The sequence below is a fragment of the Lissotriton vulgaris genome, chromosome 3_1 (assembly GCF_964263255.1).
Source record: "Lissotriton vulgaris chromosome 3_1, aLisVul1.2, whole genome shotgun sequence".
NCBI classification, from domain to species: Eukaryota; Metazoa; Chordata; class Amphibia; order Caudata; family Salamandridae; genus Lissotriton; species Lissotriton vulgaris.
Window position 1 is genome coordinate 1,021,524,076 of NC_141689.1, and position 17,188 is coordinate 1,021,541,263.

At 46.2% G+C, this 17,188-nt stretch overlaps 1 protein-coding gene across 4 annotated transcripts in view; it reads right to left on the bottom strand.

Moving 5' to 3' along the window:
- PSIP1 (PC4 and SRSF1 interacting protein 1) overlaps positions 1-17,188 on the bottom strand; it is a 560,846-nt gene that overhangs the window by 325,021 nt on the left and 218,637 nt on the right. The gene's annotated exons all lie outside the window — the stretch shown is intronic.

Here is a 17,188-nt window from a genome sequence, read left to right on the forward strand (position 1 = left end):
TCTGGGTGTTTGATTTCTCCATGGCTCTGAGTCAGAAGACTGGGTGTGAGTTTTAGTCTTTGATGAGGCACTACTGAGAGTTCTAGGAACATTGTGTACCATTGCTGCCTTGCACATGTTGGAGCAACTAGGATCATTGTGACTGACTGTTGCCGTAGTTTGCGTGCCACTAGCTGAATTAGTGGAGCTGGGGGAAAAGCGTACGCAAATCTGCCTGACCAGTTCATCCATATCGCATTGCCTTGTGACAATGGATGTGGGAACCTGGCGGCCAAGTACTGGCATTTTGAGTTTGCTTTTGTGGCAAACAGGTGTATTTCTGGGTGCCCCATTTTTGAAAGAATGGTTGGAGGACTTGAGGGTGAATCTCCCATTTGTGTAGCTGCTGGCTGTGTCTGCTGAGCAGATCCGCTATCTGATTGTCCTTTCCTGGGAGGTGTTCTGCAAGGAGAAAGATGTTTTTTGGAATTGCCCACTTCCATATGCTTTGCGCTAAGTGAGACAGTTGTAGAGAGTGCGTTCCTCCCTGTTTCTGTATGTAGTACATGGCTGTCATGTTGTCTGCCAGGATCAACACAGTCTTGTTGTACAGGTGTTTCTGGAATGCTTTTAGAGCTAGAAATATTGCTAGCAACTCCAAATGGTTGATATGCAATTTTTTTTGTTGGGTTGTCCATAGCCCTTGCACTGTGTATTGGAGTACGTGGGCTCCCCAATCTGACAGTGATGCATCCGCTGTTATCACTATTTGTGGAACCTGCTCTTGGAACAGTCGTCCTTTGGAAAGGTTTTGTGGGTTCCACCACTGCAGAGGGTTGTATGCACGACTGTTTACCAACACTAGGTCCTTTAATAGTCCCGGAGCTTGGTTCCACTGTTTTGCCAGGCATTCCTGAAGTAGACACGTGTGAAGTCGAGCATGAGGGACAATGAAAATGCAGGAGGCCATCATGCCTATGAGCTGCATGAACACTCGAGCTGACAGGGAGTGTTGTGGTTGGAATGTGCGAATGAGCATTTGCATACTGGCTATCCTTGCTGAGTTTGGATATGCCTTTGCCACCGAGGTATTTATGGTAGCTCCCAGATATTGCTGTATGTGGGATGGCTGTAGGTGGGGTTTTGGTTAGTTTATTGAAAAGCCTAAGCTGTGTAGCAGCTGAAGTGTTTGAGACATATGGCTTCTGCACTGTTCGTACGATTTTGCTTGTATCAGCCAATCGTCCAGGTATGGAAACACGTGAATGTGTTGTCTCCTCAGATGTGCAGCTACTGTCGCTAGATATTTTGTGAACACTCTCGGAGCTGTGGTCACCCCAAAGCGGAGAACTTTGAATTGATAGAGCTGGTTTTGTATTGTGAACCTGAGATACTTTCTGTGGGAAGAATGTATAGGTATGTGGAAGTATGCATCCTTGAGGTCTAAGGTCTCTAGGAAGTCTCCTTGCTGTAGCAACAGGAGGAATTGCTGTAGAGTGATCATGTGGTAGTGCTCCGAAAGTATGTACTGGTTTAGGGGTCTGAGGTCCAGTATTGGTCTGAGGAACCCGTCCTTCTTGGGAATGAGGAAGTATAGTGAGTATACTCCTGTTCCTTGGTGCTGGAAAGGGACTGGCTCTATGGCCCCCTTTTCCAGCATGCTTTTAACCTCTTGTTGTAACAGGGCGATGTGTTCTGTGGACATTGGACGGTGTCTGGGTGGTATGTTGGGTGGAGTAGAAGTTAGTTCCAGACAGTAGTGGTTTAAGCTTTGTTTAGTTAATTAAAACCATAACAAATGTCCTTTACAATCAGCAACCAATATAAAAAAGAAAAAAAAAGAAATAGGTCTCATAAAGGAGAGAAATAAAGTTCATCAAGGTATAATCTTACTGATAACTCTTCCAGCGGCTAAAAAATGCAATGCAATTTAAAAGAAAAAAGTTTGAAATAAAGGAAAAGTCTTATGAAATCTTAAAATGCTGAATAACCTTCAATCGGTTTCAAAGGCCATCAAGAACGTTATCATCTTGCAGTTGATTATAGGGGCTGTGGAGTCCAAACCACCAATAACAGCAGTCCTACAGGTGCGTAGATTCTTGGCCCGAAAAATGTTCTTTAAGAAAAGTGTTTGCTCCCAATTCAGCTTCTTGCAGTGGCATATAATATGAATTAAGTCTTCTTTTGTGTTGCCAGAGAGGCGACAGACAACTTTTTCAGTATGTTTCCAGGCAGGTTCATCGGCCAAAGTTGGATGTTAGCCGAATCTCAGAGCCATCAGCCTTTTTTTGATGAAAACAGAATAAGTTGTGTCTAAATAGGCAGCCGGGGTAAGTATTTTGTAACTGTTGATCACAGTCCATGAATGGGAGCGGTCTGAGAATATGTCTGTCAGTCATCAACAAATGAAATTTGGCCGCCTTATTTAATGCCTGTTTGAAAGAGATAAATGGCAAGTTTTTGTCCCACAAATTTGCAGTGCATGTTTGCTCCAGAGCGCAAGTCAAGTATTTGTTAGCTTCTGAGTTTTTTTGTGTTTCCAGCTCCTGCCATAAAAATCTGTTAAGATTATCAGTGGCGTTCTGCTTAACACCATCGCTGCTATTGGAATTCTTCTTCAGTGCTGAAAGTGCTTGATTCCCATTTTTCATAACGAGCTCAGCTCGTCATGAGCACACGAGAGGTGTACCTCATGACGAGCTGAGCTAGTCATGAGCATCGAAGGGGTTAATTCGGTACCACACCTTGATACATGTGTAGAATCTTCCCAGTGCTTCATTCATTAGGCTAAATTCTAGGCGCGTCTGCGCTGGTGAGGCTGAGCTAGGAAGTTGAAGAACCTTTTTATAGATTTTTGTAATTAGGTTGTTAAGAATAATAGCATCCTTACCCTGCATTGCTACACTAGCATATGCTAAGGTGGTAAGTACTTTGCTAGCAATCACTGTCAGTAGTGGTTTGAGCGATGGGCCTTCCAATTTTTTTGACAGAGTACTAAGTGCAAATATTAAAGCTCCTGCTCTTTCCGTCAGATAATTTTTTTGATCTTTTAGGGTAAGCTGGTCATCGATGTAATATCCCAAGTATTTATAACTTGATACCCTTTCCAACTTTTTGCCTTCCAGCATGATGTTAAGATGTGCTGATCGTCAGTTGGTGATTAACATTGTTTTTGTTTTGGATAGGTTGAGAGCAAGGTTGTTTGCAGACAGGAATTCTGACAGTTCTGTTAGTAGTCTGGACAAGCCTACTTTAGTTAAGCTCATAAGCACAATGTCGTCGGCATATGCCAGGTGAGTGAGTTGAAAGTTGACTAGTTTCGGCGAGTAAGCATTGCAGTTGTTTAATTTACCTGAGAGATCTGAGATAAATAAACTGAATAATTGTGGAGCCAGGACACAACCCTGTTTTAGCCGGTTGCTGTAAGAACTTTTCTTGATAAGTGTGATCCATTCCATAGTTTGATTTGTGTCCAAGTGTCAGAGTAGAATAACAGCAGGCCCCTTAATATGCTCTCTGGTATAGCCCATGCTCTCAGCTTAGCCCATAGTAGGTTCCGACCCACACTATCAAAGGCGGCTTGCAAGTCTATGAAGCACAGGTTCAAATCCTTTTTAGTGCGCTGGCATTTTTCGGCAATCATTGTAATAGATAAAATGTTTGAGGTTGTTCCGATTCCTTCTCTGAAACCAGTTTGGTTAATTGGGATCATTTCTTTTTCTCCTGACCAGTTTACCAGATCTTTTAGGAGTGATGCAAAATATTTGGCTTCTACATCCTGCAATGTTATTAGTTGATAATTAAGAGGGTTAGCTCTATCTCCACCTTTGTATATGGGCGTGATGATGGAGCCTTGCCAACTTTCAGGAATCAAGTAATAAGTTTGCACATCTGCAAATAGTTTTTCCAGAGGTGAACCCCAGTATTCAGGTGCGTGTTTATAGGTGGCTTGCGGGATACCGTTCGGCCCCGGTGCCCCATTACTTTTGCCCTTTCTAATTATATTAATTATCTCCTCTGCAGAGTAGGTGCCATATGTTGCTGTAAGTAGTGAGGTATTCCTTAAGTCAGTTGTTGGTGACTGACTGCAGCATTCTTCTTCGCTGCTGGTTTTATTGAGATGTGTTGAAATGAATCGCTGCCCAGATCCATTTATTGAATTTTCTTAACCTTTTGACGAGAGGAAAGTTGCCCATTCGGTTTCCTGAATCTTCGAGGTTAGTACATTTCGGTATGATGACCTTCGGTCCGACAGCCTTCGGATCGACAACCTTTGGTTTTTTGAGAACGTAACTTGGGCCTGGTGTGTCAAAGGGCTTTTTCTTGGTATTCGTAGCCGAGCTTGAATGCAGGGCTATTGAATCAGTGTCTTGATCTTGGCTAAGGCCTGTTGGCGATGCCTCGACCGGAGCCTTTGTTCTCGGTAGAGTGGGTTTCAGGGGCAGTGTAGTCACGGTTCGCCCCTGCGGGATCGGTTAGTCTTCCGAATCGTCCTTGGCGGCCACGATCTCTAGATCCGAGTCTTTTACGTCGAGGTCTTGGTCGTCGAAGAAAATGTTTTCCGGTTCTGGTGCTGGTCTCTGCATCTCTTGCCTAGTGGCCCGTCGATTCCGGATCGTCTTTTTGGAACGGAATTGAGCACAGGCCAGGCAATCTTCTTTATGGTCCGGTGACAAGCACTTGTTGCATACTGGAGGTCTGCCAGTATGCGGGTACTTGGAATGGCATGGTGGGCAGAATTTAAATGGACTTCGTTCCATCGACAATAGGCCAATGTGGCGTCGACATGCCCAATTGCCCGCGTCGACGACCGGAGAGGAGTAGGAAGTTTAACCGAGGTAATAGGCACCGAGCGATAACAATACTGTTGAGGCCGAAGGTCTTTAAAAAAGTTCTGTTTTGATTCCGAACTTGGAGTGTAGGAAAAACATCCGAACCCAATGGCGGAAAAAAACAATCTGAAGATGGAGAGGATGCCCATGCGCACTGTAATCCAAGGGAGGAGCCACCTATCTTGTGATACTTCGAAGACTCTTCCAGGACAACAAGGTGCAATCGTCCGGACCCAACACTAGGCGGCGATCTATGCACAGAAATTAATTCAGCAGTCCACATGCCTCGAACATATATATACAAATATATATATATATATGCACTCAAATTCGCCATCAACTGAAGCAGCCGCCTCAGAACAAAAATCCAGAAATGACGAAAGAACAGACCCAGTGATGAGTGCTTAATCGAGGTGATTTATTCATTCCAGCAAGCCTGCCGCCGCCATTACGCGTTTCGCCTTTACAAAGCTTGATCACATGGCAAGTTGCTGAGAGCCAATGCCGATCTTTTAAAGTGACAGTGCGCGCGCAATTTTTCAAATGGGTTCTGACAACATGAAAGAAATACTGCGTTTCCATGTGCTAACATTTGTATACATTTTTCAAAAATACAATGTTATATGTACAAGTGGCTTAATTAATAAAATATATAAATATATATTTACACATTTAAAAAAACACTATTATTAATCACTGTATGAATACAGGTTAATCAACGAGTGAACGTGATCAAATGGCTTATCCTATTAGATCACAAAATGTTACTATTCACGTTGCTCATATCACTTCCCAAATGTACAACGCACATTGCAGAGAAAATCAAGCCCCAGTGGGCAACAACCCTTAAAAAATTGCATACATGTACTTATTGCATTATCGGATCATCGGCAACTGAAGAAGTGCAAAATTTATATGATTTTCTAAAGTGCTGGTGCATAAAGTGCTAAAAATTAAATGAAAATTCATTTAAAGAAAACAGGTTTTGTTTTAAAAAAATCAATCCCATGGCCTTGCGCCATGGGGTTGCCTCTCCTTACTTGAAAAAGCTCTTTAGTCAGAATATGAGGAGACGACGGTGATTTAGGTGTTATACCAACATTATTCATCAAGATAAAAACCAAATACCCTTTAAGCAGTGCAGTTATAATACAGCATAGAATCCATCTTGTATTAGATGCTGTCGAGGACTGAATATACAAGTATCCTAATCTTTTACAAACAGGTGTACAGATCCTCTGTCGCATTGAGCCCCTGCGGTTGCTTGCTGTCTAGCTCTAAGATGTATCTCGTCTCAAGGAGACGTAATTTTGCATCACGATTCCCTCCTCTCTTCATTGGCCATACTGCATCAATAACAAAATAAGATAGATGCACCGGATTAGAACTATGCTCCTGTTCGAAATGCCTAGCCACAGGGTAGGCTTGGTCTTTATTAATGATGGCTCTGATGTGCTGGAGCACACGCTTGTGGACCGGCAGGCGGGTGCTACCCACATACCTGAGTCCACAAGTGCACTCCAGCACATAGACCGCATAGTCTGTCTTACACGTGAGGCGTTTGGTGATGTTTTTAGGTGTTCGTGAGAATGGGACAACGTAATTGTTCTTGTTGACCCCATACTTACACGCCTTACACTGTATGCACTTCTTAAATCCACTTCCTAAGGCCTTCCACGTAGCTGACATTTGGGGTTCCAAGGTGTTTTTGACCAAAGTATTGGCCATAGATTTAGATTTCCTGAAAGTGAGGAGTGGTTTTTTCAATATTTTGTTGCCAATGACCGGATCACCCAATATGAGGTTCCAATTTTGGTTGAATATCTTTCTCATGGCTAGGTGCTGACGGCTATATGTAGCAATCATGCGTGGTCTGATAACATCCCCAGCCGGGGACATTTCTGCCTCTCTATTTCTAGGGACCAGAGCAGTTTCCCGGGATATCAGTTGAGTTCTTTTCTGTGCAGACTCAACTAAGGATCTAGAATATCCCCTGGCAAGGAATCTACTTTTGCTCGCCTCCTGAGCTAACTCGCATTCCTCATCACTGCTGCAGATGCGCCTGATACGCAACATTTCCCCATAGGGAATGCTGCGTATCAGGTGGCTAGGATGGTGACTAGCCGCATGCAGGATGGTATTGCCTGCTGTGGGCTTTCTGTATAATCTCGTTTGTATGCGGTTCTCAGAAATATAGATTTCCATATCCAGAAAATTAACAGTTTTTGCATATATATATACACACACATACATACATACATACATACATACATATATATATGTATCACACCACCAGGCAACATTTTGCAAAGCAACCGTAGAGGACACAGCGGGGATTAGAGAAAGGTCGTTTATTTACTGGTAGGTACGGCATAATGCATTTCGACGACTGTCTTCATCAGATGCCTTTAGTGAAAGGGAAGTCCTGCAACATTTTGGTTTTAAACCTTCTTGGCTCCTCCCAAATGTTCCGAGTGCAGCTGGCCCCCATTCACAGTCAGTAGTTTCCGTTTCGTAGTCCGTTGTTAAGGACTACCTATCCCAGAAGACACAAGAGTACCATTCATCTTCTGTGGGGCTCTAACTCCTGTTGACGCTGCCTGTGCCATTTGAGGTTTGATGTTTGTTCCCGTAAAAATGTTCAGTTGTTGCCAAACGATCTCACATGAGTCCCCTTACGCTCTGCCTCACTTGATTCCCCCAGCACGGTCACGGAGCAACAGGTCAGTGTCCGTGTACTCCCCCGTCAGATCCGGGCTGCCACTAGGCAATAACCAGTTGCTGGGATGGTTTGTGATACAAAAGGGGTTGGTGATGGACGGAGCTTCTGAATCAATCAGACACTCACACCCAGTCAAGAGATCTGGGTTTAATCCATCACCGTTTTTTAGCCCACTCTGCCACCCCAGTTCAGACATGGCTATATGCAAATCAGTCTGACCCTGTGCCTCATGGGAACAGTGCAGCCCGAACTGCCAAGCCATGTCTTCCCTGGACCGGAAACAAGCTTCCGAGGACCGGTATCTGGCATTCCAGCCTTCTTCAGCCCGGCTTGCTTGAATCCAGTGGCAAAGTGAGCAAGGGACTCACGTCTGAGTATACCCTGCCACACTTATGGCGGCCAAAAGCGGTACAAAAGGGGTTGGTGATGGACGGAGCTTCTGAATCAATCAGACACTCACACCCAGTCAAGAGATCTGGGTTTAATCCATCACCGTTCTTTAGCCCACTCTGCCACCCCAGTTCAGACATGGCTATATGCAAATCAGTCTGACCCTGTGCCTCATGGGAACAGTGCAGCCCGAACTGGTTTGTGAGGCGGTCCGAAGTAACAACCAAGTTCATTGGAAACGCAACAAAGCGCCAGACTTCCTTCGGGCTACTTGCAAGCGGGTCCTCCACACGCGGCTGGCTTCCGCGGCAATTTCACACCACCAGGATATATATATATATATATATATATATATATATATATTCTGTGATCCCGCACATGGGCGGGAATTATTCAGAGATTATGACTATTGATGAGTATCCCCTGGACCAAAGATGTCCGGCGTGTATTGGACTTTTGCATTTCACAACATGGTGCCAGACAATCGCGTAGCATTTTCTTCGATCAAAATGATCAGCACCCATTGCAGTCCTGCTCGTTGTGCTACGGGAACCAGCACAAGTTGCACATTTCGTGTGAGTCGGTGCGTAGATACTACGCATGTGGCACAGAGGATAGAATTTGAATTGAGTCCATTCAATTGACTGCAAGGTGGACCGACGCGGTTAGGCAGGACAGCCTTCCTGGAGTTTTTCTATCAAAATAGAGGTTTTGATCAACGGATACAATACGCAGAGTAGTGGGATATACATTGTAAATAATACCAACACTTGTAGAGTGTATTGTGCACCAATGGGAACCCGAAGAACGGTTTTGAAATGGAGAGCTGCAATACACATGCGAACCGAATGGCGGAAAAAACAAAAAATGGAGTCGATGCCTATGCGCACTATCACCAAAAGGAGGAGTCACCTATCTCGTGACTTGAAATACTTCTTTGAAGAAAAAGAACTAGCAAGTATCCGGACCCAACACTAGATGGCAGGAGTATGCAAAGCATGTGGTCTACATCTCACATGCCTCTAAAAAAAAAAATATATATATATATATATCTATACTACTATTATAAAGAGAGAACTTGCACCTTTTGGCAAGGTAAACTCGGGAACCACAGCGCCAATCTACACACCCGATACATCTATGAAAATTTCAGGGTGTGTAGATGGACATAGGCGAAACGTAAATCCAAAAATTAAAATTTGTAAACAAAGTAGTCCCCTAAAACAAGCACTGGCCGCGACGTAGCGCTGATCGCGACCTACACGTAACGTAATGACGATATGCAGGGAGGAGCGGTGACTTGCGGTGAGGAGTGGCGGCTCAGGTAAGGAAAAGGCAGGCGGGAGGCGGGCTCAAGGCGCGAGGCGGTATGGCCAATGTCGGGGCGGGCGGCAGGCGGGAGGCTCAAGGCTGTAGGCTGAAAGCTCGAGACGGGAGGTGGTATGGCCAATGTCGGGGCGGGAGGGATGCGGTCTAGGCAATGTTTGGGGGGGTGCTCAGAGGCTAAAAATGCTGCCCCCAGCCCCCTTCTGCCCCGGGCAAAACCGGGGCGGGCTGCTAGTATATATCTATACTACTATAATAAAGGAAGAACTTTCAGCCTTTGAGGCGGGTAAACTCGGGAACCACAGCGCCAATCCACACACCCGATACACCGTTGGAATCGTCAGGGTGTGTAGATGGTTATAGGCTATGTACATTTTCAAAAAAACGTTATTTAAAAAATTTACAGTAAAAAAAAGTAGTCCCTCTGAAGTAGCGCCGGACGCGACGTGCCTGCTCACGTCAGGAGCACGGGGAGGAGCGGCGTCCAGGAGCGCGACGAGGAGCGGACAGGCCAGCGGAGGTGCCAGCAGCGGACAGGCTGGAGGAGCGGCGGCTGAGGTAAGGGAGCGGCGGACATGGTGCGGGGAAGGAGCGGTGACGTGAGGAGCAGCAGACGGGCCAGCGGAGCGGTGGCTGAGTTAAGGGGACCTATGTCGGGGCAGGCGGGGGCCCGGGCTGCTGGACAATGTCGGGGCAGGGGGGGCAGGGGGGGGGGGGGGGGGCTTAGGGGGGCGGGGGAAGCCTGTTGCTCCCGGACAAGGTCGGGACGGGCTGCTAGTGTGTGTGTATATATATATATATATATATATATATATATATATATATATACATACGTGTTTTGGTGCAGACTAATGAGTCGATAAAACCATGGACAGACCACTGCCTGCGGCACAGGTAAGTCGACCCTCTAGAAGGCTTTAAAAAACCTAATGGCCGGATGCATCATCCGGCAGGTTAGGGCATAGCTGCATGAGCAATATGATCCTACAGTGCGTGTGTGTACCACTGGACTCTGCACACTATACCTCATTTTGGTGTAGTATATAAAGAGCCAGCTTCCTATACCAAGTGATCCTAGTTAGCACACAAGGCGCACCCACAGCGGCACAGGGGTCGCCAAGTGCAGAGTGTTGGATTGGAGTAGGGTGCCCTGTTTTCAATGGAGATTGCCGGTTTGGTTTTTAGCTGCAGGCTCGGTCCAGGAAGTCTTCTGTGAGGAACCAACAGCTGTGCAGGTAAGTTGGAGAACTCGGGAACATAGTTGCACCTCAGGTACTCCTCTCCAGGACGCAGAGCGGCCGAATGCAGGGGTGCCTTTTGAGATCGGATTTCACCTTACTGGGCCTCATGCAGTCTGGGTGGGGGGAATGTAGGAAGCTGGCTCTGTAACTACTATACCGAATATGAGGTATAGTGTGCACAGCGTCCAGTGGAACCCCAAAGGCAGGCAGCGGTAGTGTTGGCGAGCAGTAGGACTTTATCTGAGGGTAGTGTTAAGTATTTGTTGTACACACTCAATCAGCAAATGATGTCACACTCTCAGAACTCAGGCCAATTTTGCTTGTATAAAAATATTTAATTAAAACTATTTTCTAGAACCACGGAAGCCTGGTACAGGGAAGTGTAAATTGAACTTTTCAAGGCATGTTGAACAATATAAGCAAGCTGAATGAAAAGGACTGTTAAAGGATTGTAAATGCTTTCAATACAGTGGAAACTACTGTTCAATTACTTTACAGATTACTTTAAGGATTACTTTTTATACTCCGTGCGATATGCCTTGATATCACCCTGGAAGTTTCCTTGAGAAAAGGTAAGTAAAGCAGTTTTTTATTATTTGGTGTTTTTCAATGTTTCATACAAAGCCAACTACACACACACAACAATTTTTTGGAAAAAGCAGTCAATTAAATCCTATAATTGAGTTATCAGTTTACAGGTAAGTACAAGTCTGTGGGAGTTGGTATTCAGGGGTTAGAGCAAGGGTTCCCCCAGGGTCAAGGATGCACTCAGAAAGCAGCACCCTCAGCGGCACTACGGCGGCCGGGTGGAGAGTGCTGAGGCCCAATGTTATCCAATGGGGGGTGGGGGCTTCTGTTGGTGGCTGCTCACTAGTAGGCCACGCGGATGTGGGAGCAAAGCTCCGGGTGATAGGCTCGGGACAAAGGGGGATCAGAGTTAGCACCCAAAGTACACCCGCAGTGGTGCAGGGGCGGCTGGGTGCAGTGTGCTGTTTTGGCCTCGGTGCCCTGTTTTCAATTGGGATTCTCTGGTTGCAACAAAGACAGCAGGCTCGGGGACAAAGATCTTCTGGAGGTGACCACCGGTTGGAGAGGTAAGTTGGGATGCTGGGGCACCGTTTGTTGGGCCACCCAAGGTCGTGGAACGTCGGGTGCAGGGGTGTCTTTAAGCATAGGGTTTTCTTACCAGCCCCAGTCGCGGTCGGGGGTCCCCCAGAAAGAGGCTGCAGGCTTTGCTTGGAGATCAAAAGCCGGTCAGAGATCACCAGATTTCAGAATAGGATCGCAGGGGAGTACTCCTTGTGGTGTTGGGCCACTCTAACTTGGATAATAGGCGACGGGTGCAGAGTGGTGCTCACAAAAGACAAAGTCCGTCTTGTGGAAGGCAGGGCAGGTCCTCGGGGTTCTTGAGGTTACCGGCTCCAGGACACACTGGAGTTTCGCTGTAGCAGGTTCGAGGTGGGGACAGTGGAGCAGGTTCGGGATGGGGACAAGTCAATGGGTGTCCTCCTCCTCTTAGTTTTCAGCATGGCTCTTCGGTCCTTCTCTTCTTAGTCAGTTCTTGTCTGAGGAGGCAAGGTATGGGGTTGCCCCTAAATAGTAGATTTAGGGGTGATACAGGTAGGTAAAGGTTGGGACCAATGGGTCCCTTCCCTGGGGTGGGTACACCCCCCTTTTATGCCACCCTCCAGCATTTGCCTCACTCTAGTTGGCTGGGTCCTCCCATCTACAAGATGGCGGGGACTGAGAGCTGTGGCACCTCGCCCGAGGATGTGCATTGTTTCATACCCAGAGAGCAGCAGGCTCTCGATCCAGGGGTCCAGAAACATGACTGGTGGTGGCAACTGGCACTAGTGTTAGGTCGTTTTTCAGGTGGCATCTCTAAGAGGCCCTCTGTGTGCATTTTTCATTAAATCCCAAACTGGCATCAAAGTGGGTTTAACGTGCGGAACTCCCAGCACCATATACTCTTAATGGCCGCACTGCACTTACAATGTCTAAGAATTGGTCTACACGGCTAGGCTTCGTCAACATCATACGCACAGAAGTATAGGCTTCATGTCCAGAGGACTGTTGATCTCGCTTTACGCAGTCGACATGACGATTTACATGATTAATCCTAAAGATAATTTTAACATATTAATGAGGGAATTGATTAGATACGGGGGTTCAAATAAACTGGGCAAAATCCACCATATTAGCTCTCACAGATGGAACATGTGAAGCAGAATATCCCATACAGTGGGCAGGAGCTGAAACGCGCTATCTGGGTATCATGATTAGTAGATCTACACAGGACATGTGGACGGCGAATTATGGCAGAGCTATTGAGTGGATTGAGACTAAAGTGCAAAGGTGGAAAAACCTACAGCTATCACTAATGGGACGCATAGCGATCGCCAAAATGGTCCTGCTACCCAAATTATTATATCTTTTTGTTAATATTCCTATGCCGCTCAACATGCATTTTTTCAGGCGTCTAAGGTCGGCCGTACTTGAACTTGTATGGGCAGGCAAGCAACCTTGGATATTCTGGAATATCCTGACACTACTCTTTGCTCAGGGGGGGCTATGCACCCCCGATTTTGAACTTTACGCCTATAGTGCGCAAGAGCAATATCTACATTTTTGGCACCATCCGACGCCGTATCAGTCACACGTGGCGATAGAACTGGATAGGCTTGCCCTGACTCAATTAAATGCAGCGGTGTATCAACGTTATAGGCGACCCCATCAAGAAATTGACACGGTTGAGGCACTGCGCTGGGCATGGCAAAGTATAGCGAAGCGGGGTGGAGTACGTGAATTATATGCTCCATCTATGCCCATAGGTGGGAATCCACTGTTGACATGACACTAGCATGTTGTTTTTCACCTTTTTAAGGTCCTGATGAATCGCGGGCAATTATTACCCATTGCGAGAAACATGTCGACCATCTTCACCCCTAGTCTCATCTAGGGTCACCTGACCTAACTTGTTGACACCTAGTGAGCTAGTCCCTTGTTTTTAATTGCAGCCAGGGGACCCCCAGAATAAAGTGAATTCCGGTACCCCTAGCTACATTTTAATATCCCATTTCACTATCACACACCATCTTGCCCACACACCCACACCTCACCATAAGGCTGTTGGATAAAAAGATCTCCGCCAAAGAGCCCCTCTTTGAGGTGAGCCCGTCGGGGATTGCACCGCCTCCCCGACGAGGAGCAACCGCCGATGATGAAGCATGACACCCTTCTGGGTGTGTGAGGCAAATCCATCCAACAAAATGGATGCCCTAGGGTGTTACTCTTACACCTTTGGTCACCCCAGTGAAATCTTCCCTAGTTTTACATTGAAACAGTCCAGCAACCCCCTGTTGTTTTCTTAGGTACGGACACACGCTGTGACTGGACCTTCCACCAACCCGAGTGGTAAATAGTGTCTGTTGATCAAGTGATCACTTTTTCTTCCTCCCTCCTTTTGACAATAATCCACTGTTGACGCCATTGACAGACCGGGTAACTGCTATGCGGGCTAGGGCTCACGGCCTGGTGACTGGCAGCGATTTGTACCCGGAAGCTGCGTTCCTGACACTACAGCAAATGTGTAAAGGACAAACACCCTCAGTTTCAGATACACTACTATACTACCAGCTCGGGCGGCTTGCAAGGCGAGGATACACTGAATACCCTCAAGAGCCACAGGCCCTCCCTGCGCTAGAGAATATTTAATCTAACCCCTCTCCTAAGAAAATGATCACGCGCATATACAGTATATACAGTATCACACAAACGACATCTCCAGTAACTTCATGCACCTCAAAAACGGACTGAGAAAGAGACACTACACTGACAATAACAGAAACAATGGGAGTGCTGTTGCTCTCAACTGGATCATTTATCGCCAAATTACAGACTCAGACTGATCCATTTTAACTTCTTACATAGGGTATACCGCACACCGGTACAGTTGCATCGCATGGGACTGTATACGGAAACCACGTGCTGGAGATGTGGATACCAAGGTGCGACGTTCATACACCTAGCGTGGTCCTGTAGATGGGTGACGCACTTTTGGGCAGAGGTAGTTAGACACATCGGAGATATTACCACAGTGTGGATACCACTCACGCACCTGGTGGTGTTATTGGGATATGTCCTGGAGGTTCCAAATGGAAGTCCTAAGTTATTGGCAATGCTACTGTTGTTGGCCAAGCGGCAAGTGGCAGTACACTGGAAGAGGCCACGGCCTCGCCATTGCTGGTTGACTACATACGGTCACTTATTGCAAAGATCAATTGACTCGATATTGGGAGTTGATGCCCAGCAGGTCAAAGCCGGTACACATATGGGAGCCATAGGTGACACGGCTGGGGGGGGGGGGGGGGGGGGGGGGAAATCACTGTTCAGACAATGTTGAATGAGGAGCATGCACTGGGACATGAAGGAGGACTGCAGATTTCGGTAGCATTAGCAGATTAGCAGTAGAAGATCTACAGGCTCGCCTTAGAGGTGAGATAGGGAACAGCCTGTCTTTGTTGGATCCAAGGCCCAACTGTATAGAATACACAGGTACATAAACTGGAGAAGAATGTAGGTAGTTGAGGCAGAAGATGGCCGACAGGGTGGGGGAGGGGTTATGTTATGTTGTAGCTCATACGCTCATTGACAGCTGATGTTTATGAGAACAGACAAAGTTATTCCTATTCACTCTTATTAACACTGTAAATATGGATATACTTTTATTGATGCAACATTGACACACATTCGCTGCCGGACTTCCGGGATGTTGGCATTTAAGCTGTGTAACTCATGCTGGTTTACTGAACTGGATTGCTGCCGGCCCCGGGGTTGTAGGCTTAATAAAGCTGTGTTCTGTTCACAGGATTACAAATTTTTTTATAAAAATAAAATAAAAAATTGGTCTACACACTGTAGGGGTACAGGTCTGATGCACCGATACCCTCACCACTGGTATAGGGCACCCCCCTAGAGGGATGACTGATCTATGCCAGGGCAGTGGGTTGTAGGACTGGCACACAGGGATGTGTGCCATGTCGACTCTTCACTTTGTTCTCCACCAAAACATGCAGCCTGCAAAGGCCGTGTGTGAGTTTAAAGGAACAGGGACTCTAAGTGTGGCACAATAAGTGTTGCAGCCCTTAGATGCCCTCCCTGGTCACAGTGCCCTGGGTACCTGTGGTACCATTTACCAAGGCTTCACCTGTGACTATTGTGCGTCAATTGAGTGGGGAATGAACACATGCCCTGGGAACCTGATTTGCAGGGACCCAGGGCAATCAAATCAAAGTGCCATCAGTACTCTGGCAAAAAGGGGGGGGGGGGGGAATGTTACTGCAACAGAAACCCAGCCTCTCACACAAAGGACAATACATTTTGCAAACCCAGAGAAATCAGTCTGTAACATAAATGAAACAATACTGTTTGAATTCAGATGCCGGAGAAACACTCTAGCCAGTGAAGCGGCTTTGAAGAAATCTTTTTGGTTATAATAATCACATACTAACAACAGTTCTCGTCTTAGAATAGCAGCTGGGTTAATGAATAGGTGATATTAAACTTGAAGTTTAAGGGGTTGGATTCAATCTGTGTAACTGTGCTTTATTTGACACTTAGGAAACAACACGGGCGTTATAGAAAGGACTATAGGCAGTATGTTGATGTTAAGGAAGGGATGCAGTATGTTGATGCAAACTCTTGGAGAACAGGCCAGATAGTCGCGTAGCGTCACAGTTCATTGATAACATTACTTTTAGTATAACAAATGGATTTTTTGGTGTAATAATTATGTTGATAAAGATGAGTAAAACATATGTGTTTGTATTTTCTAGATGCCCCTGACTAAGGGAATCTTTTCCAAAATGCATTGGGCTTTTGTAATAAAATCATGACATGGAACCTATTACTGCTCCTGAGCCTTTGTGAATCTCAACGCTAATCAGGGATATGAATATAATAAATTGAATACAGAGTTTAAGCATAAAGGTTGAAAATGATACGGTTTAAAATAAGGAAAAAAAGTGGACAAACATTAATGGAATTTAATACATTGGATTCATATAAGCCTTGCATGGCTGTGCAGCTTGGTGGAACCGAGTTGGTTCCCCCCGTGGTTTGGGTTTTCATATACCATTCTCATTTCGATTGGAGATGAGCTTACTACTCTGCTCTACCATTTCTGACCGTCAGTGAACATCCTACATTATTGAAGGAAAAGCTACTTATTTTCCAAGTTCTGTATAGTAGCTATACTCTGTGAAGTCAAACGAGACTCTCAAAACCCAATGGGAATAGGTGTGGCGCCGCGGCTAGGGCGGCTTGACTCGGGAATCTGGGATCACGGTTCGATCCCCGGCACCGGTGGCAGATTAGCCCAGCACCGTGTGACTCTGGGTAATAGCTTGCTTAATCTACCCGACGGCCCCCAGCGCCTAGAGATCCTTACGGGTGATTGTTTTTATTTATTTTAATTTCTTGTAGAGCGCTAACAATCATCCCGATGGGATATCACGGCGCTAAGATTACTAAAGTGCGTGTGCAGTAGGCATAGGTCGAGTGGATTAGTCAAGGTGGGGGAAGAGGAAGGTTTTTAGTTGTTTCCTAAATGCCAAGTGGCATTCTGTAAGTCGGAGGGCCATGGGCAGTTCGTTCCACTTGATTGCAGCGATGTGGGAAAAGGCTCGCTCACCCATCCT